The sequence below is a fragment of the Eschrichtius robustus genome, chromosome 4 (assembly GCF_028021215.1).
Source record: "Eschrichtius robustus isolate mEscRob2 chromosome 4, mEscRob2.pri, whole genome shotgun sequence".
NCBI classification, from domain to species: Eukaryota; Metazoa; Chordata; class Mammalia; order Artiodactyla; family Eschrichtiidae; genus Eschrichtius; species Eschrichtius robustus.
In genome coordinates this window covers 70,124,357-70,147,187 of record NC_090827.1, presented here as the reverse complement: position 1 = coordinate 70,147,187, position 22,831 = coordinate 70,124,357, and the positions used below count along the sequence as shown (strand labels likewise).

Genomic DNA, 22,831 nt, shown 5'->3' with positions numbered 1-22,831 from the left:
CCACCTCTGGCATACCTGTACCTTAGCAAGGTATCAAGAACAATTGCTACTTCCTGCTTAGCAGGCGTAGCCAGCATGATAGAATCAATGTAGTGGACCTGTGTGATGTCCTGTGGAATGAAGAGGCTATCAAGATTCCTGTAGACAAGATTATGAAATAGAACTGGAGAATAAGAACATGAAATTACATGGATAACTTTGATGGTTTTCATTAAATGGTATAGGGAAAAAATAAATTCCCTCATCAATAGCTGCTTACCAGATGGCAGGGGATATTTTGAAGTGCAAGAGCAAAGAACCCACGTCTGAAACAGAAGCTGCAATGGAGCCTATAACTTATTAAAATACAATAATTCTCTGACATACACCAGTCTTATGCACACTCCAAGTGGGCAAGTTGTATGGAGATATGGAAGGATTTCTTTTGTGGGTATTAAGTCCTTGGTGGTAGAACTGTTCTCTGCAAGTTCTCTAAGAATGTTATATGTGTTTGGTTTACTGCTTAGAAAGATGGCAGCAGTAATAGAAGCTTCCAGTTGGATTTTCTTACCATAATAGACATCAATCTACAAGGCTAGGATATCAATTTAGGGATTTTCAATTGCCAGTATGTCTACTGCAACTGTGCATTCCAGAAATGGGAAAATAACCAGAGGTTGGTTTCAAGAACCCATTGTACCTTCTGTGAGACAGATCCTTGCTAAACTCCATTAATCATATGACCTTCATAAGGCCTTAATTTGATGCACCATAGTGGTATTTGCATCCCAGGAATTAATTTCACTTCAGAGCCACTGTCCACTACTCCCTGAATATCTAGTTATTTCCTTCTTTTTTCATGTATGACCAGCCTGATAAATGGTCACAAGTGTTTATAGGAGAGACTAAGAGTAAGATTTACAACATGAAATTTGGAAATTTAAGCAGGGTCCTTCCTAAAGGGGACCTGACTTTCCCTTCATTCAAGATGCTCTGGATCTCTGAATTCAAAAGCTCAGTTCTGTCGAGTTCAGAGGGGTCATTTTGGAGGGGCCATCATTTTCTGTTTTGGTGATTGAATTTAGACTTCTGTTCACCAGACCCAGGATATTTCTGCTTATAAAATCAAGTAAACGTTTAACAGGCAGCCTATTTCAGTCCTGGGAACGTCATGATGCATTATCCAATACTAAAGATCTCTCTTTCTCAGAACTTTCTGATTAACACTTTGGTCTGCTGCTTATGATGATAATCACACCAACCTTGCCTATGACACTTAAGTACTCTCACTTGGCCCCGTCTCTCTGGGATCACATAATCTCCTTCGAGAATTCTCTAGTGCCATTCCTGTCCAGAGAAGAGCCACTATGGAGATCTGAGAACTTCAATAAATAAGATATAAAAAGTCTGGGTCACAACAAAGGAAAAGTTAAGAACTGATAAAAGGAAATGAAAGATAAGTAAATAATTATTTAGTACATACTTATGGCCTCCTTTATCTAAAACACAGCCTTGCCAGCACAAAGTTGATTTTAAGGTAACAAGTGTATTGAGAATAAGTTTTGGGGTAACTAACTGTCTTAATATTTCACTAGCAAAACCCCATGTATCTAAACAGTTTATTTTATTTATGTTATTTGAAACCAGAACCCATGCTCTAACAATTACCTACAATATATAGGAAATAAAAGAGCCAGAATTCAGTGTGGAGAGAGGCACAAAAGTGTCATTGATAAAGGACTACCATAAATTCCCCCCACACTAAATTGCCTAATATTGTGACAAGTGCCACACTACTGGTTGCCAAAGATTTATAGGTTTACAAGGCAATGTATGACTTTTTCACCCCTTTATGTGGTCTGTCTGAAGCTGTCTACATATCTGACTGTATTCCCAAAAGAAGATGGCTCTTTTTGCTCAGGTATGTGTCAGGAAGTGCCACTTGTGTCACTCACCTGTTGAGTATGCCATTCTTTATTTATTACCTGCATTCCTGTATCTGTTTCAAGTTATTTAGGGTAGTCTCCCGTGTCTTGATGTTATTATTTGATTTTTATACCTTAATGTCCTGAAACTAGATATTCATGGTCTGATGTCCTTTATAAAATATAGAAAATCAAACCTATGCTGAGCTGACATACTTTTCATCAGCTACAATATTAGAGAAATGGGTTGAAGTGCTCACCACACTACTGGCTCATGATTCTAGCATAGCTGTTAAATATCAGTGTCATAGATGTTTCTCTCTCATTCACCATTTCCCTGTAGTGCTTAAAATGCTCATTTGTTTTATATTCAGTCATTCTATCTTTCATAATGCCCAAAGAATTAGTGTCAGATGAAGAGAAAAATTTGAGATAAACAACTATTTTATCATGCATATAGAACCCCTAGTCTGAACAAAAAAAAAAATTATCTTGCTTTTAACAAGAGATTTTAAATTAGGGATTTCATGGAAACATTAAGTTATTGTAGAGTTGCAGTTATTTTTACCTTCAACTTGCTCCTAAATCATAGCATATGACTCTGAGTTATTGGCTGGCCACCACTAATAAGTACAAAATTTCAGTTACACCAAAAAAAGATGAGTTGCAGGCAGAATTGTGAAATAAGATTGTTTAGCTTCCCATTTTGTCTCATGTCTCCAAAATCCTAATCTTGCTTTCTCAAGAGTCCCCTTTTAATATTTGTTCTCAGAATATATTCTGATCTGGATTCTATCCTTTCCTAGGGAGTGACAGCCCATTAATTTTCTTCAAGCTCCTTTAACAAACCTTTCTTGTTCTATATTTCATCATTACTTTAAAAGGCTTAGTTTTCATATTTTTGAAACAAAATAGCAATAATAACCACAGTAAAAATATGCTTTTCAAACTCCCTCTACCCACTGTATCTCTTTACATCCAGGCGTGTTCTTCTTGAAAGAATAGACTGCATTTACTGAGTCCATTTTTTCATCTCCTATTTGCTTCTCAACATTTCACCACCCGTTATGCCTCACCCATGGCCATCTCTGCTAAGGCTACTCTTACCAGGATTATCATTGAAATAATTTATGAGAAGAAAAGGGATACCATTCATTAAGTCTTTTCCTTGTTATTGATCTTTCTACACATTGTTGCTGCAAAACACTATCTCCTAAGCAATGTTATTGACTTCCTTGATGTCACTCTCTTGAGGTTTTCTGACCTCTCTCTTAAGTGCTATTTCTGTTCTGTGCTGCATATTCTTCCTAGATGAACTCATGCACCCTCATGATTCCACCCAAGATTTTTTGGACTGGTGTCTCCAAAACAGATGTTTAGTCCATTAATACCACTGGGCTCTAGATCAATACATTCTATTGTCTTCTGCATTTGGATCAGTCTACACTTTGGTTGATCCACAGTAAATCAAAATCAAAATGTCTGAAACTGAGTTTATCCTCCCACCTCCATCTGCTGCTTTTCTACCCAGTCTCTACTCCTTTTCTTCTTGTTACCAGACAGTAAATTTTGTTTGTCATCCTTAATTTATTCCTTTTCCTCTCCCTCATTTCAATAAGTCACCAAGTAATATCAGTGATGACTTTACAGTATTTTTGAAATCCATAATCCTCGCTGGATTCTCAATTCCATTTCCATTGTTCATTGTTTCAACCAGGGGAGAAGGAGGCACTATGTTATCCACAGTTATACTTTACCAAATTTTTAAAACATTTCCATGGCATACAGAATAGATTTTAAAACTGTTAACATATCTTCATTACAGCCACATATCTTTACACACTTCTGTCAAATTTTGCCACCTGTTGAATCAGTTAAGATTCTGTTTGGCTACACATAAGAGAAATCTATTAATGATGACTTACATAATTTTTAACTTATTTTTCTCAGGCAATAATAACTCTGAGGCAGACAGCCCAGACTGGAATAGTATGTCAGAAGGAAACACTTTTTTTCCAATCTTGTTATTCCTTTCATGTATAAAAGGACTAATTTCGGTAATTCTGGCCTTTGGCATCTCTTAAAACTTAATTTACTCTGCTCCAGGGGAGTGAGGGTGTTTCAACTGATAGTTAAATGTGTCTGCTTAGCGTTATCATTCCATGCTTCCTTTCTTACAGGTGAGTTGAAGATAACAAGCAAACATTCTTCACTTCTCCTCCAAGAGAAGGCTCTCCCCCTACCACACAGGGACATCTGCCCTGGTTCAGCATTGCTTGTGACTGGGTGAGTAAATTTGCCTAATTGTGACATTTAGTTAGCAATCTTGCTCTCACATTAAGCCACATAGTTCAATCTGAAACCTATCAATAATAATGGTGATGCCATCCCTCCTCCTTATTTTGTCTTTTGTTTGATCTCTCAAGATATTCATAAGCCATAGGGACCTCATAGAACATTAACACAGTGAAGAGGTAATTGAGGGCTCAGGCTCTCCTTATCTTTCCACTCTGGACCCTGTACTATGTATCTTTCATCCTCAAAGCCAAAATAAGGCTAATGCATTTCCAGAACTTTCTTTTAAGTTTCCAGCAGGAAAGAAGAGGAAAGGGTAACACAAAAGAGATACCTGACAACTGATCATGTCCCTTTTTGTCATGAAAATAATAGCTTTATTGGAAGTCCTATCTAATATACTTCTGCTTTGTCCAGAACTGGTCACCTCTAGCTTCATGGGAGCCTGAGAAGGAGATTTATACTTTGATAGCTTGAATGAATCAGATCCACATAAAACAAAAAACAAAAAAACAAGCTAACTAAAAAGAGAAAAACAGGAGAAAGAATACTGTATAGGTAACACTGTATGTTGCCTATATAATATCATACTGTATAATACTACATAGGCAGCATGAATATTATATAGGCAACATGACATGTAAACTCCAAGCTCCAAGAATAACTACCCACCTGTGGATTACTGAACTAACCAAACATTTGTATCTCCAGGTCTCCTTATATGATCTTTTCTCTTTCTGTATAGTCCACTCTTTCTCTATTTACCTATTCTGCAAGATTCAGCCAGGCACTTTCTCTTTCATAAAACTTACTCTCTCCTAGGTTGTGGTAAGAGTCTCTCCTAAGAGAGTTCCTAGCACTCTGTACTTAGGTTTATCATACCAAATTGCCAATATCTAGTTTGAGATGTAAGGTGCTCTCAAATTTCTGTTTTTCCTTTTGTATGCTTAAGTTCATTTATATGCTCTAAAAATTCTAAGATTTGTTTGAGCAGCATTCCTCCTAGACTGTAAGACCTTAAATCAGGAAATGAATCATAATAATCTCTTAATTTTTGATGCATATGTAGCACACACTGATTTGGACTCAACTGTACTCCACATCAATCAGGTCTGCTGTCTTATGATATGTTTTAAGAGATATTATCTAACTATAATACTTTCTCCTAAAGAAGTGATCCTGATGATAAAAATATCCTGTTAAAACAGTAATAAAATAACTTGAATGTAACTGATTTTCTAGAATGCTTAAATCACAACACAGAGATATCTTCCTTTCCATTTACCTATGGATTCCACCTGAAACCTAGAGATTAGACAACTGAAGAGATAAGGGAGTGAATAAAAGAGTATACATGTGTGAGGAGATGGAAATGGGAATCTTGTTAGGTGTATGCTCTTTTAAGGTCCTCTAATCTTCCCATTTTTTGCCTTATCCTTGTTGGATGCTCCAATTTTTGAACTGACACCATCCCCTCTTCTGGTTTTTCCATTCAAAAGCTTTGCAATCATTGGTGAATTAGTTAACATCTCCACGCCTCAGTTACATTATCTGTGAAATGGAGATAATAATCGCAAATATCTGGTAAAAGTTTTGTTGTACTAATTAGATCAACATATTAAAATGCTACGACCAGTGCCTCCTACATGCTAGTGTTTAAATAATATTGGCTAATATTATTATTATTATTATATTTATGCCATTTTCTTCCTTTTGAAAGACTATGCAACAACCAATAGAGACACATTTGATCTCGAAATAAAGTGCGTGTGTGTTTATAAAGAATTACCAGCTATTCTCAGTGCATCAGATCAAATGAATACACCTCAAAACAAGTTCACAGAGATTTAGTGATATGTGCTGTCTCTGATGTGAAGACAAAATTTAATCATAACTAAAAATAAGTATTAGGTATACATGAGTTTTAAAGTTGTTGCTAGGAATATTCTGATTTTGTTTTATGTATTTTGGGTTTTTTTGGTCTACTGACTTTAACAAGTTTGCATTTACACCAGGAAAGATTAGTTCTTCATGTGGATTTGAGCACGCTATGGACCTGAATTTAAATCTGATTAGGCTTCTTAGCTATGTGTTCTGAAGGAAGTTACTGAAACTTTGTCAACCTTGTTAGCAAAATAAAGATATTTACATCGACTTTGTTTTTATGAGAATTTCTGTGAGGCATAACTAAAATAAGATATATAAAGCACCTATAATAGTTCATGGCACTTGGCAGAAACATACGTTTATAAATGTAATAATTCTTAGCATAGTTACTCAAGCTCATAAGTTAACTATATATTATAAATAACTAGAAGGCAACTTATTAATTTATAATTACAACCATTACTGCTTAGGAAATTATTGCTTCATACCTTTTAGTGAGTAAAATATCTCTTTAAAAAGAAATCTATTTGGAATAACTAAATCAGAAGAATGATTGGTAATCATAGTCTATGAGGAAGGGAAGTTATTTTTATGGCAAAAATATTAATGGCATCACACTGATAAGTTGATGCTTTTGTCTCTTCGAAAGGGCTAAATATTTACCCAAGTTTGGACAGACTGAGTCCTTAAAAGAGGATGTCCACCCCTTGAATAATGTTTGAATGTGTCAACTCTTTCTCACTGAAGCTCTTATTTCTAAGTCTTAACTTCACTATGCGTGGGGTAACTAGGCAAGAGGGATTGTAGGAAGTGGTTTTAGGATTAACATCCATGGAAATGAAAGTAAGGGGCTAGACTGAGCAAAGGAACAAGTTGAGTTCTTTTGCAGCCCTAAATAGATGCTCAGACAACCCCACAGACATATCTGGAGCATGAATTGCCCTTTAGATTTGACCAAATCAGTGTAAGAGGGCCATATTTTTACTATCGTGTTAATAAGTCTTTGGATGTGGGCTGCCGTGGGAAGGGGGTTGTGACTAATGGTGAGGCAATCGGCGCTCTTCAAATGGGGCAGTTCTCAATGGGAATTGCCAGCAGCAATTCCACTAGCTGTGTGATAAGGCCTTCAAACCTTAAGGGCTTCTGGGTGGTGCCACACAGCATTTAACACACAGAAGGGTCATGACAGTTAATGGTAGGATACTTCCCCTAATAGACTAGTAAGTGCCACTTAAATAAGATGTAGCCCCAGCATAGCTGCTCTCCTAGTATTTTTACTAGAATAGATGAACACAGCCTTTGGCTCTAGTAAAGCATTTAATAATCTAGTATGTTCTTTTTAATCCCAGTCAATAAATAGTGTCCAAAACAGTTTGCATTTACATGGGAAGGAAAGAAGTTCAAATATCATCTGGTCCCAGGACTAAGCTAATTTCTCTGTTTGTCAATGTTTGGTCTGAAAGGACCATGATAATTTTGATATAACATATAATAACTAAAACATTGATGACATCCATCCTTGCCTCTTTTCACATACACTTGTGTAAGAGTATTTTATGAATGGCAAACCACTATGAAATTGCTAATAAATATTTAGTATAAATTATTGCATGTACTAACTAGGCCTAGATATATTTTGTTTTTTGCCAACTTTTCATTTTAGCTGTTATTTATTTTGCTTTATTTTATTTACCCTTGGTGAATATGGATTTCTGTTGCTTTTAATTTACTATTCATCTAAAACTGGAAGGCATTGGGAGTAGTATGAAGAAAATGTGATAATATTTTATGCTCAGCTATGTATGAAGAAAAATGCCAATGAGTACAGTGTTTGTAGACATAGAATAATTCTACATAATTCATTATGAATTTGTGAAAATCTGTTTCCTCTAATTTTTATCTCAAAAAATTTTATGTTATCCCCGTTTCTAGTTTTATTCTAAGAAACTAAGGTCAATGGAAGTCAAATGATCAAACATATATGTCAAAGTTTCTTTAAAGTACTGTAATATTGTGGCATGAACTTTAAGGTTATAGATTTATTAAGAATTGTAATGTTTTAAGATACATGATTCTGACTTAAAAGATAAAGTTTTAGCTTATTACACAAATAATATCCAAAGTTTTAATTCTGTAGCATATTCAAGTATAGGCTATTGATGTTACCTTCTGAAGCATTAACTTTGATCTAAGAACTCATGTTTAATTTTTCTGTCCACTAGACTTAAATAAAACTCTAAATCTTACAATCCTGAGAACAATTAGTATATCATTCTTCTCTACTGCTGAAAAAAAGAGAGAAAATTGCATTTTGTGATTGGTATAAAGTTGCATAATTGCAGTCTATCTACATAAAACAAAAAATACATATAAATGTGATATAAATATGATAATTAGGCATTAATTTATGCACTTTATATCTGTAAAATATACAGATGTATCATCTGATTCACTTTAGCCTACAACTATTTAGGAGTAAATTGCAATTTGAGGACATTTAATGTTGTTCATAGTAAATTAAGATGAGGGAATGAGACTGCTTCAGGTAATTCAATCATGAATATTTCAATTAAAAAAATTATTTACAGTAAAATGGTGCTGCACAAAACGTCAGCATACCTCAAGAGAACTATAAGATTTACATTAGAAAAAAACAGAAGAACAAAAACTACCTACTTTAAACCTTCATGCAAACACAATAACAGCAATAAAAACTTCCTGTAAGTTTGAAGTACCAAACCTGTTAACCATAGACAACAGAGGGAATTCTGGGAGACCATCAATTTAGATGAAGAAAATTATATATATATATATATATATATATATATATATATATATATATATATATATATATATATATTTCCCCCCCCCCCACTAACTTCTAACTGAAATTTATATTTTCTTCCATTATATATATCAGGTAATAAATTATGGTAATATTAGTGATGCCTGTAACTTTTTCAGTAGGAGAACTCACAGGAGTTCACAGTAGGAACTCACAGTAGGATTTTCATATCCTATTACACCAACTGCAAATATGTCCTAGTGTCTTTTATTCTCATCATTATTTTGAATTATGACAATTAATAAATCTCCCAGTAATTTATTTAAAACATCAAGATGCATATATTTAACTATAGCACACTACTAATATTCTACATTTATTATAATTAATTTCCTTTGTAAATACATTTAAAACATTTGTTATTTTAAATATCTTTTCTGCAAAATGTTTAAAAACATTATTCTGAGAAAGAGGCCATAGGCTAAACAAAACTGCCAAAGAGGTCCAAGGCAAAAACAAAAAACAAACAAACAAAGCACAAACAAGCAAACAAAACAAAAGACAGGCTATTTGATAACAACTCCCAGATAAATTGGGAGCAAAGACTCACATCACTGAATTTATGTCAGAAAATCTGGAAAATTATCCAAAATTCAGAAAATGTCTTGCTTATTTGCTGTATATGGCATAGCTATATATACTAGCTGAGGAGAACAGATGGTCTCCACTTGAGAGGAGAACATTAGGCACAGTACAGAATAATGTGTAATCTTTGAAATAGGAAGGGTGGTATAATAATTACTGATTGATATAATAACTACTTTGACATAAAAGAAAGAAATAAGTTCTGAGTTAAAATAAATTTGAGTAAATCCAAAACAGGATATTATTTTCCTCTGACATAATATATGTATATGAATTTATTAATATATTAGTTACTATAAAAATATATTATGATATATATTTTAATATATTTACTATATATACACATATCTTTTAGAATGCTTCATTCTTTACTAAGGATTGTGATAATTAAGCATTTCTAAATATTTAGTAAACATGGAGCTTTCTTTTCTTGAGCTTAATGTACGAATACATTGGAAAATTCTAGCTTAGAATTATAAAAGTAAAAATAGAAATTCTTAAATGGCTACTCCTTATCTTAACAAGCAATAAGGAAATTTCAGAACAAAACAGGAGGGAGATCAATAAGTAAAAGAGCGGACAGGAATTTCCAAGGTCAATTACTAGGGTCTCCAGAGAAGGTAGTGGAGTTTTCAATGCCAGTGCTGGAGGGCCTGAAAGCCAGAGTAGGATTTGGGGGGAGCTAGGAAGTTAAGGAATAAGTAGCTTCAGTATTTTATTTTGCGGAGTTGACAGAATCAGATCTGCCAAGAGTTACAAAGAGAAGATATATCTGTGCAAGAAGACGTACCTAGCAGGAAATTTCAAAAGCAGCTATAATAGCCATATCAACCTTCAAATAGCCTGGGCTGAGTCTGTGTTACTTCCAAGATCAACTGTGGTCTATAACACTTGTTACCCATTGCTAACTTTTAATTTTAATATGTGCTTCCTTAGAGCTAATAAGGCATATTATTAATAAAACACACTCCAATTTACATGAGAATGTTTATAATACCAAGTTCCTTGGTCTTGAGAGAGGGAAAGAAGGTAGAAATAATCCAATTCTGAGATAAAAATTTGGCCACTGCAGGTTAATTGATAGGAAGCTCGAATATCTGCAAACAGTACACTGGAATTGAAACCTTAACCTTTGTTTATTGTAACTCAAGATGATAACAACAATAAAAATAGTAAAAGCTGCCATTCACTGAATACTTACTAGGAGTCAGGCAATATGATGGGAACTTTACCTGTACTTTTCATCTATTCCTTACGGGAACATATGAAATTAGTATCATTGTTAGCCTAGATTTATAAATTTTTAAAACCCTGATTCTTAAAGAAATTGAGTAATTTCTTCTAGATCTCTCGGCCACTAAGTGGCAGAGATAGGATTTAATTCCAGTTCCTAAGATCCCAAACGTAGGCTTTAATCACTTGAACAGTTTGCCTCTATAGTCAAAGCAAAAGAAAAGGTGTTTTTTATAAAGGGATAATTGGTCAGTTTTGGATATTAACTTCTTTTCCCTATTTTCCTAAAGTCTTGATTGCAGAACTATAGTTCTAAAAGGTAGAGCTATAGTTCTTACGTAGGTTAGTTAATCAGTGAAATTTTGCTCCAATACAAACCAGCCACAAATTTAGATTTCTAGATAATAACAAGAGTTTCATTTTGTCAAAAAGAAAACTTGACTTTGCAATATGTTTTCATAGAAAGAAAGACAGCTTTGGGGCCCAAAGTTTAAATTACGTGTCATAGTCTGCCTCTATTAACTTCGTTATCTTAAGCACATCACTTCACAATACTGTGGCACAATTTCTGTGTCCTTAACAGGGGGAAAATACATATCTGCCTTCTAGTACATTGTAAGCCTATGAAGAGGCAATGAAGGGAATGCATCCAGAACGATTATTCTTTTTGCAAACCTAAGAGCTTAAAAGTCCAGTTTAATAAGACTAGCAGTTTTCAATCAAACTATTTAACTGAGAAGACAATTTAATTAACTGAGCACAGATTGCTTACCTGTGCTAGGCATCCTGGTCTTTCAATTAAGACTGATGGAGCATTTTAAGTTATATCATTCCATAAAAGATTATCAATTATAAGTGCATTTCCCCTATGTTCCAAATAAACCTTCAGGAGAGAGTGCCCCTGCAGAATCACCAAAACTCTACTTCTAACCTTTGGTATGTCTTGATTGTTCTTCATTATAATTTTATTGATAAGGCCTTGACAAGAAATAGAGATCTTTTAACCTTCCTTGTTATTAAGTAAAGGAAAATGCTTAAGCTGGAATTCATTATAGATGATGAACCTATAAAGTAGAAAACTAATATTCATGACTTTATGTTCATTGAAAAACCTTAACCTTTAGGAATCATTAGTTTTCAGGAGAGTCCATAAAGTTAAACCGAGCAGCACAAGGACAGATGTGGAGAAGCAGGGAGGGGAGTAGATCATGAACAGCAATACCATTTAACATTGGTTGAGCAACATTCTTCTATTCTCCAGGCTCTCAGCAAGTAGCAAAACATTTTCAGAGCTCAGATTCCTCAAGGAATCTACCAGGGGAAGTAAGCTGCTTTCTAAAACAATACAAAATGATAAGTCTCCCAAGGTATGTGGGACTTAAGCTGTGGATATAGAGAAATCATTCCCACTCACTCTATTCCAGGTTATTGAGGCCCATGGGAGATCAGTTATTAACTTCATTTGGGATAATACAGAGCTTTCCTGTGCATGTGTGTGTGTGTGTGTGTGTGTGTGTGTGTATGTATTTCAGTTTTCTTTTGCCTCAAAAATGTATCCAATAAACCACCCCAAACCTCAGAGTCTTAAAATGATGATTGTTTCCTGTAAGTCTATGGGTTGGCTTGGTTGTTCTGCAGATCTGGGTTGGGTTAGGGTGATCTTGACTCTTGTTGCTTGTGGAGTCTGCAGTCAGCTGGCAGGCTGGCTGGGGGCTTGCTAATCTAGGATGGTCTCAGTTCTCCTGCACATGTCCCTCACATTCCCTCCAGTAGGCTCAGGTTTGATCTCACACTGGTGACAGAATTACAAGGGCGAGAAGACAGGACATGCAAAAAAGGCAAGCATGCACTTTTCAAGCCCCTGCTCGTATCTTGTTTGCTGACACTGACTGACCAAAGCAAGTCACATGGCTCATCTCTAAGTCACAGTGGGAGAGAACTACAAAGCCACAGGGCAAAGTGTGTAGATATTGAGAGAAAGTTCTGGTGATTAATACTGACCGTTCTGAATGTAAATGGAGAGTTGAAGTTAAGAGTGAAGATTATCCTCCTCACTTACCCTTGTGTTCATAATGGGATATGGAAGAGCAGGTACTGATTTCATCTACTCACAGATAATAAACTAGATGTAGTCTTGCTGTTATTAATAAACGCTTTTTTTCCCAAGTGTTCTCCCAGAAGGGAGAAAAAGGGATTGTTTCATTTTTTTCAGATGAAAGTAGTCTTGTCTGTTAATTAACACAGGATTCCAGAAAAGAAAGACATGAACCCTTAGTAAGGTACAGTGTTGATGTGGGATTTCTGTCTGAGCTACTCTGCATCTGAACCTACTTCAAGAATAGCTGACAGTACTTTACCGTTCCATCTACAATTTCCAACAGCTTACTGAGCACACATTATGAGCTGATAATGAAGCTTTATTGCTCCAATTCACCCCTTAAATGCTTTGTTGTGGGAGACTGGGTCTCATTATAACTCCAAAATTATGCCTTCAACTAGTTCATTCTTCCTTTCTTTCTGAATTTCATGGTTGGTGATACATTTATTTCTGATTTTTAATCCCAAACTTATTATAGATCACTTTATCAATATATCTATGACATGACCAAGGTAAAGACTCTAATTCTCATCTTTTTTCCATTGTAATCTATCTCATAATTTCTTGTTTTTGTCTGGGATAACCCACTAGGCCTTAGAGAGTATGTAGTGTGCATTCATGAACTTACTTTAAACTCCTAATTTATTCGTTGCTTCTTCCTGTCACCATCGGCTCTTTTATATTTATGTCTACTATTGATTGCTTGCTGACCTCCCATTTCCCTTGAGAGAAGAGTTATTAACTGTATGTTATCACAAATCAGTATGTCTTTATAGTAGAGTACACTAAATCTCATCAGGGTGAAGTGGCTTGTGCAAAGTGATTAAGTGTGTAAGTGAAAGAAGAAGGATTCAAAACCCAATCTTCTCAAAGTATCAAGTATTTACTGGCTATTCATATAGGGAACCAAGCCAAATTTAACCAACGACATTTGAGAAGTAGATTGTTTTCTTTGAAAAAAATGAATATCTCTTCAATATTTAAAGTGATTCCAAGCCTAAGCTTTCTTCTAAAAGGGAGCTAAATTATGCACATAAAAAAGTACTGATGCATTTTTCAAGACCAACTTTTAACTTTTTACTTCACAAGATAATATTATTGGGACTAGACAGTGAAGAGCCAAACCACATTATGTGTCACAACTTTGCTCTCTCACCTCTAATAAGCGCGGCTTTTCCATTCTTAATGCAGTTCAATTTTTGACATGCAATTCATGACTTAACTATGTTTTCTGTTGCGGGACACTATTCAAGGTATTTTGGAAGCATGCTGTATCATGTTTATTCAAGACAGTTGTTAAAGTATGCACTTTTATTGTGTAAATTCTGGACTGAGAGGTATTTTTTGTGTGACACTCCCCCGCCCCGCAGAATATATAACACTTTCTCAAGAATACATGAAGAAGGTAACAAGGTCAAAAGGTGAGAGGAACTGAATGAAATGTTGTTAATGAGCACAGGAGGATATTCAGGAAAAGGATTGGAAAGAAAGAAAATGAAAATTTTAAAGTTTTTTCTTTTAAATTTGCTGTAAATAAATAAACAAAAGAAGCTAGTAACTTTTTTCTTTTTTTTTTTTTTGAGAATGAGTCATAAACATGCCTCTTTTGCTTTTCTCCTCACTTCAGTTTACTCCCTCATATTTAATACAATCTTTAGTTCTGGAGTGTCAGAACCACATCCAATAGAGGGTTGGAAAGATTTTAATAGTAAAAGATTTAATAGTAACTTTAACTCGCCGTTAATATAGTGAGTGGACAGAAATACCTGATATAACTAGGCAGCTTCAAAAAGTAATGGTTTAGATACCGCAAATGTTGCTCTGTGACTATAGTGAAGGATTTGACATATTTTCGAATGAAGAAGAAGTCATTGTTTTAGTAGAGACTGCTTTCTGATGTTATGGGAAGAGATGAAATTCCTTATTTACATATACAAAGTCCAAAAGGGACAGAATTTTATTGGACTAAATCTGAACCAGCCACCCTTAGCAGATTGAAAATTGTCATGCAGCATTTTAACACTATCGTCAGCACAATGTTCTGTGGTTCTGTGGTTTTTCATGTAGGTCAAGTGGTAATAAAATCTAAAAAGTTTTTAAGAATGACTTTTTGTTACAAAGGACGTGATTGGGATAACTGGAAAATCTTGAATGGGGTCTAAGGACTACATGCCAGTAATGCATCATTATTAATTTCCTGGTCTTGGTGGTAATGTTGTGGTTATGTAGGAAAAAGTCCTTATTTGTAGGAAATACAGACTAAAGTATGCAAAGGTGAAGCGGCTTAAGTCAACAATTTACTCTTCAATGGTTTCAGAAAAAGAAATTATCTTTGTACTATATTACAACTCTTTGTAAGTTTGTGAGCCTATCAGAATTCAATAAAATATTTTAAAGTAAAAAGAATGACATTTTAAAACAATTGTTTCAAAGATACTATTATAATGATAATATTTTATGAAAGTAACCATAATTTAATTCTTAATAGTTAAGAAAATTTTATTATGGCCATTTTTGAATAATGTATTTGATTTTTAATTTTACCCATTTCTAAGTTATAATAGATATAAGAAGATACATAATTCATTTATAAGTGCCCAAGTAATATCAGGTAATAATGACTCTGGATAATGTCAGTGTTAAATGCAGCAATGAAATGATAAATCACATATTAAACTTCACATAAGCATATTATAAATAAAATAATGTCCTAATGAGGAAATGACACAACTTGGAATATTTAGCAGGGGAAGGTATTTCTGAATTTTCGTAACAAAGGGTGACACAACCTGAATATGTTATGAGATAAAGTCAGATACTGTGGTGGTCATAAACAGCTCTCCTAATCTTGGTATATGGAGTGAATAACAGGGAAGGGGCAACTTAAGACTAGAGCTTAGTTAAAAACAGAAGATGAAAATATTATGTGTAGCAGGCTGACATATGCAGAGTATAAAAATCAGTCTAAGAAGAGGGAGTGAGGGTATTGAAAAAGAAGAATGCAAAAACATGCAAACAAAAACAACAGGGTGACATATGGCATTACTAGTTCAAATGTGGTTACATAGCAATGTTCAAGTGTGATAGACCTCTTTTTAATGTTAGAATTTTACTTTGTAGGCTAGAGTGATTTTATGTGATAAAACTGATGAATTGATCTCTTCCAAAGAGGTATGTATCTTTACAGTGGCTTGTGTGTCCCAGATAGAGTTCAACTCCCTTGCTTGATGAAAACTGCGAAAGCTTCTTATTTCTTTTGAGTATATTTTTACACAGCTGCCTTGTATGATTTAGCACAGAATTTCTTCAGTTGATCAATTTAAAAACAATTGATTTAGTGAAATACTATTTTTGAAACAGTACCTTGTTAGTCTTTATTCATTTACTGATTTCTTTAATGGATTCTGAATATCCCTAAAAAGTATATTGTTTACTTTTAAAACTTCTTAGGCTTTATGAACAGGAATCATCCTGAATATATTTATAAATAGCTCTTTTTACTAAATATTATAGTTTTGGATATTAGTCCATATCAATAAATGTATATTTAATCTAATCCTTTACTGTTTTATTATATTCATTCTTTGTACTCAGGCTTTTAAAGTGGGTCAGTTATAAACAACAAATTGAAGGAGTTATCTTCTTTGTTTATTATTCATTTGCACTCTGTCTTTTAACTGCAAAATTCAGTGAATTTATATTTATTATAACTGATATGTTAGGTTTATTTTTACATATTAGTTTGTGTTACTTTTCTGTTTCTATGTCAAGATACTTGACCCACAGAAACTGAGAGATAGTAAATGTGTTGTTCTAAACCACTAAGTTTTGTGGTTGCTATGCAGCAATAGATAAGTGATAAAAATCACTAAAATATTAAGATAAAACAACTGCTTAACTAACATTCTTTTTTTTTAATTACTATTTATTTATTTATTTATGGCTGTGTTGGGTCTTCGTTTCTGTGCGAGGGCTTTCTCCAGTTGCGGCAAGCGGGGGCCCCTCTTCATCGCAGTGCGCGGGCCTCTCACTATCGCGGCCTCTCTTGTTGCGGAGCACAGGCTCCAGACGTGCAGGCTCAGTAATTGTGGCTCACGGGCCTAGTTGCTCCGCGGCATGTGGAATCTTCCCAGACCAAGGCTTGAACCCGTGTTCCCTGCATTGGCAGTCAGATTCTCAACCACTGCGCCACCAGGGAAGCCCCTAACATTCTTTTTGAAGAATGACTTTGACCACGTATTTCTCACCTTCATTAGTTCGTTATGCAGTGGTAAATCATTATGATATTTGATTCATTATCTGAGATAATGCATATTTTATTCTCCTTTTTATACATAGAATCACTGCTTTCTAAAAATTCTGTTACTGAATGAATATCTTTGGGAAGAATATGTACAGTAGTTTTAAGTAGAATAATGTCAGCTCATGTGGTTGTCCTGGGATGCAATAAATTTTATGATGCAGAAAGATCCATCATTGGTACTTTTCATATACACTAAGTACCTTTGGTTTATCCTTCCAGAGTCATCCTACACTCTTCTCCTTCCAGATATCTGCCCTTGGAGGATGACTCTATGGACTTCATCAGTGGCTTCCCCACTTGCTAGATTCCTATTGGGTTCAGATAACTTGAAAACCTGGGTAGGAAGTCAGAAGATGGTTGGAAAGTGAGGTTGATACATTTATTCCTTTGTTGTCCTGTCTGTGCCATTCTGTCGGACTGATTATGTCACTAGCTGGAAAGCAACTGGTCCTCTCAAGGTAGCCTGCTCCTTAGGAATTTCTTTCTGTATTGTTATTGTAACAGTTTCCTTTCTAGTATCCCTAGCTGTAGTATGACACACTATTCATAGTGGTCACCTCATACAAATATGTATAAAATATTTCTTTGTAATTAAAATTTCCTCAAATTATTCTGAGTATGCTTTCTGTTTCCTCTTGTGACTCTGTCTGATACCTCTCATTAAAATCCAGAATATAAGTTAAAAAAAGGCCACTTTGATGGCAAGAAACTGCAGATGAGAAAAAGAAGAGCAAAAAACTACTCACTATGTGTTAAATCCAGGAGCAACCTACTTGGTATTATATTATAGGGAGTTGTAAAAAGATCAAAGAGTAAGCCACCAGGTTCTTCATTCCACTGAGGATAGTGTTTACTCTGTTTACCATCATTTTTAACTTTGAAGAAAGATACCTGGGTTTTAACAGAAAGGAAAACTTTACAAGGCTTGCTTACAGATCCTTATTTAAATGCATGCTTTTTTATCACTGCATCTCTTCAAGGTTGCTTCAAAGGTATATTAACCTCTCTCCTGTTTTCCATTTCTATCATTCCTTATATTGGTTTAGAGCTCCTCAGAAGCAGAAATTGAGACAAAGATTTCAGTGCCAATAGAGTTGTTAAGGGGTGAGGTAGTCTCAGAATTACTCCCCTGTAAGGCAGTACAGAAGTAAGGCAGGAACTCCAAAAAAGGATTAAGTATCAAACTAGTTACCATGTGGCAGCTGAAACTTAACCCCACAAAGGAGTTCTGGGAAACAGTGCAGAAAATTGCTTAAGGTTAACCCACCTAAGCAACAAAGAGTCTGGGATATTAATATACCAACTCCTGTCAGTTATTGGTCATTAATTCCCTAGAACTTGCAGTTTGCTAAACTTGTGATTAGAATGAACCCTAACTGCAAGGAAAAGTCCTCAGGCCAAGAAGAAAAAAAAATCCAAGTACTAGCTTTGGGAAGTCTGGCTGGTCTGCATTGAAATGGTAGAGACCAAAGGGATATGTGCAAGCTATGAGCAGTGCCTCCTATGCTCTATGTAGAAAATTCATTTTCTACACTGCTACCAGAATGTTTTTTGTCAAAAAGTAAATTTGATTCTGTAACCCATTTGCTTAGATATTTCAATGTTTTTCACGGAATTCCTAAAATAAAGTTCAAAATCCTGAACAGAATACAAAGAGTGCCTGCAAGATTGAGTCTCAACTACTTTTCCATCTTCATCATCATTTTATGACCTCACTCCACCCACAATAGTCTTCTTTCAGATTTCACAATATAATGTGGCACCTCCCAACATAGGACATCCATACAGAGTAGGCCCTCTTTTCCCTATTTAGTTAATGCCTACCCTATTTTCTGATTTTAGCTTATTAATTACTTGTTGGCTAGGATAGCCTTCCCGGATCTCTGTATGTGAAATCTACTAGTATGTCTTTTTATAATAACGTATACATTCTCTTTATAGAATTTACCAGGGTTATTATTTTGCATTTATTTAAATAATATTTTGTAATGTTTACCTCCACAAATAGATTATATGGTTGAAAGTTTCAGGTTTTTCCCTCCCCAGTTATGTCTCCATCTTTTGACACAGTAACTGATGGGTATTCTATAGAGATTCTATAACTAGTTTAAAAAATGAAGTTATTTATAATGTCTGGAGCCATTATTAAGTACATATTTGTGATACTGTTATTACAAATACTGAATAATAATAATAAATAATGAACACTTATCCATATATAGAATGATACTGAACTAAATCCTTTTCTTGTATTACCTTATATAAAGAAAGTTATAATTTATTATTACCCTAACCACAGGAATGTATTGGGCATCTAGTATAAGTAGATACTGTAAGGAACTATTGATGTATAAGACATTCAAACATTTCATGGTCCTGTGGGGACACAACATTTTATGCATGTATATAAGAATAAAAAATTATATAACAATTCTATGTATTAGTTGATTAAGAGATTTATACAAAAGGCGTACTAAGCATTAAATAAATGCTAATGAATATAAAGACAAGCAAATATTAGGGAAATGGCACTAAGGACTATGGTGATATGTCTGGGAAGAAATGGAAAGAACTGTGGCTTTTTAGTAGGTCTTGCAGTGTGGCTAGGTTGGAATAGTTTGACAACAGTGGGAATATTGTAAAAATGTTTGATTAATGAACAAAATATTATTTCAAGTATGGCACCATCATTTTACATGGAAATGAAAATCATAAAATGTCTGAAAGTGAAAGTTTATTTTATTTACTTCCCAATAATATGAACTAAATTATGTGAAAATCATCACACCTTAACATTTCATTGGAGAAAAGCAAATGCATACAAATATTTCTTCGTATAACGCAGCTGCTTGACTACTGTTGAACAGATCGTCTCATTAAGAGATACACTGGTGTGGTAGGCTTTTCCCCTTCCTCTTTTCCCTTTCTCTCCTTGGCAGTAGCGCAAATATCAGGACATCTTGAAAGCCGAGGACAAGCAATCTTTCCTAAAATTAGAGGTAATCCCCATATGTTTGTTAACATAGGCAGTGTGAATTATTAGAGGTAGTATAGGATAGTAGTTAAGAATCTGCATAGCAAACAGAATTCTCAGGCTCAAATATGTGATCTGACATTTACTATGTGACCTTGGGCTATTTCATTAGTTTCTCAGAACCTCAATATTTTTATTTGTAAAATGGGCTTGAAAATAAGATATCTATCATAGAGTTGTCAGAATTAAATGAACTACTTCATGGAAAGTGGTTAGAACAGTGCCTGGCCTATAATGAGCATTAGAGTAACTAATTATCATCTTGAAAAGATATCTTCCTGAGAGACCTGACCATTGGAATGACTTATTTCCCCTTCTTACCCTATACCTTCCCAAATCTCCAAGGAACCAGATGTCTAGGGGCATTCAGTAGGAAACCACGAAACCAAAGGACAAACAGCATAGGGAAAGTCTGAATCACAAGAGACAGAAGACTGGAGATAAGAAGAAGAAGAGGAGGGAGTTCAGGGTGGGAGAGGTTGCTCTAAAGACCTTGAGAGACATTTGATACCCTATTGTCAATAAATGAGCCCAGCTTCTTTTTTTTTTCCCCTAAAAACACCAAATGGCGGATGACGCCGGTGATGCGGGAGGGCCCGGAGGCCCCGGAGGCCCCGGGGGCCCTGGCATGGGAGGCCGTGGTGGCTTCCGAGGAGGCTTCGGCAGCGGCGTCCGGGGCCGGGGCCGGGGTCGTGGTCGGGGCCGGGGTCAAGGCCGCGGAGCTTGCGGAGGCAAGGCCGAGGACAAGGAGTGGCTCCCCGTCACCAAGCTGGGCCGCTTGGTCAAGGACATGAAGATCAAGTCCCTGGAGGAGATCTATCTCTTTTCTTTGCCCATCAAGGAATCTGAGATCATTGACTTTTTCTTGGGGGCATCTCTCAAGGACGAGGTTTTGAAGATTATGCCTGTGCAAAAGCAGACCCGTGCTGGCCAGTGGACCAGGTTCAAGGCGTTTGTCGCCATCGGGGATTACAACGGACATGTTGGTTTGGGTGTGAAGTGCTCTAAGGAGGTAGCCACTGCCATCCGTGGGGCCATCATTCTGGCCAAGCTCTCCATTGTCCCCGTGCGACGAGGCTACTGGGGGAACAAGATTGGCAAACCCCATACTGTCCCTTGCAAGGTGACTGGCCGCTGTGGCTCTGTGCTGGTGCGCCTCATCCCTGCCCCCAGGAGCACTGGCATCGTCTCAGCCCCTGTGCCCAAGAAGCTACTGATGATGGCTGGAATTGACGACTGCTACACCTCTGCCAGGGGCTGCACTGCAACGCTGGGCAACTTTGCCAAGGCCACTTTTGATGCCATTTCCAAGACCTACAGTTATCTCACTCCTGATCTCTGGAAAGACACGGTGTTCACCAAGTCTCCGTATCAGGAATTCACTGACAATCTTGTGAAGACCCACACCAGAGTTTCCGTCCAGAGGACCCAGGCTCCAGCTGTAGCCACCACATAGTTTTCTATAAGAAAAATAAAGTGATTGAAGCTAAAAAAAAAAAAAAAAATGAGCTCAGGCACCAGTAAGGAAAACCATGAGAGGGGAAAACAGAGGAATAGGGCAAGAGAGCTTGTTCCCAATCTCTACCAGATGAGGATATGGTAAAGGACTGGAATTTACAGTTTGAATTGAAAGAAAACAACTTCTTATTGATGCTCTGCATGTGCTAACTAGCTGGAAGTAAATCCTTTAGGATTATAAATTGTATTTGTCTTTTCCTTTCAGGATAAGGTGGTAGTAGTACTCTTAGTACACAGAGAAAAAGAGGATCAGAATATTTTTAAATGTGATTTTGAACAATTTATAAATAATGTTAAAATTATGTGTAATTTTATATTTCTCAAGTGTGCTGCATATATGAAGAACTAATGGGTACATAATATTTCCTCATTTTCTAATTGAAGAGACTATTCCTCAGTTTATAGCTACATGTAGTTTGCACAATCAGGTGATAATTTCCCATCTTTTTTTTCCACAAGCATTTCTTTTGTTCTATTTGCAGGTTGATGTGTTGTGATTGTGGTTTCCAAAATCTCAGAATTTGTGCCAAAGTGTTAAAAGTATGGTCCAATATTTATTCATTTTCTCCATTTACTTATGACTATTTAATCATAATATTGTTCCTTAGTTCTCCCTGCAGATCTGTGCAATTAAAGACAGTTAAACAATGTTTCAACTGTGTAGCTTCAAGTTTAGTGGTGATCTTAGAGTTTTCAGAAATTTGCCATGTGTACTGTGCTATCCACTTGCTAATTTAGCTCATAGAAGAGACTTTTGAAATATTTCCCAAAGTCAGAAATTTAGTGATCTTAAGTTAGAATCCGTAAACTCGAATTTTAGTATTCTAATAGGTTTCCTTTTGAGAGAATGATTTTTTATTTCTGGAATTTTTGTTTGCTCACTTTAAAAAAAAAAAGGATAGGATGGTTTTGGAAAATAAATCATGCCTTCTAGACAAATAGATTCAAGTAATTAGAGAAGTTTGAGTGCAGGAATAGGGTTTAAAAAAAATTTTTTTTAATCAGATATAAATCTGATAGTAAAAATTGTAGGAAGCGTAAATATTTATCTCTTTCTTATTTGTAATAAATAAAAAATAATCAAAATATTTTGCATTTTTATGACTTCTTTTTAACTAGTCATGTTCTG

At 35.4% G+C, this 22,831-nt stretch overlaps 1 pseudogene; it reads left to right on the top strand.

Annotated features, from left to right (window-relative positions):
• Positions 1-20,726: 20,726 nt before the first annotated feature.
• On the top strand, positions 20,727-21,661 carry LOC137764141 (small ribosomal subunit protein uS5 pseudogene; annotated as a pseudogene).
• Positions 21,662-22,831: the final 1,170 nt, after the last annotated feature.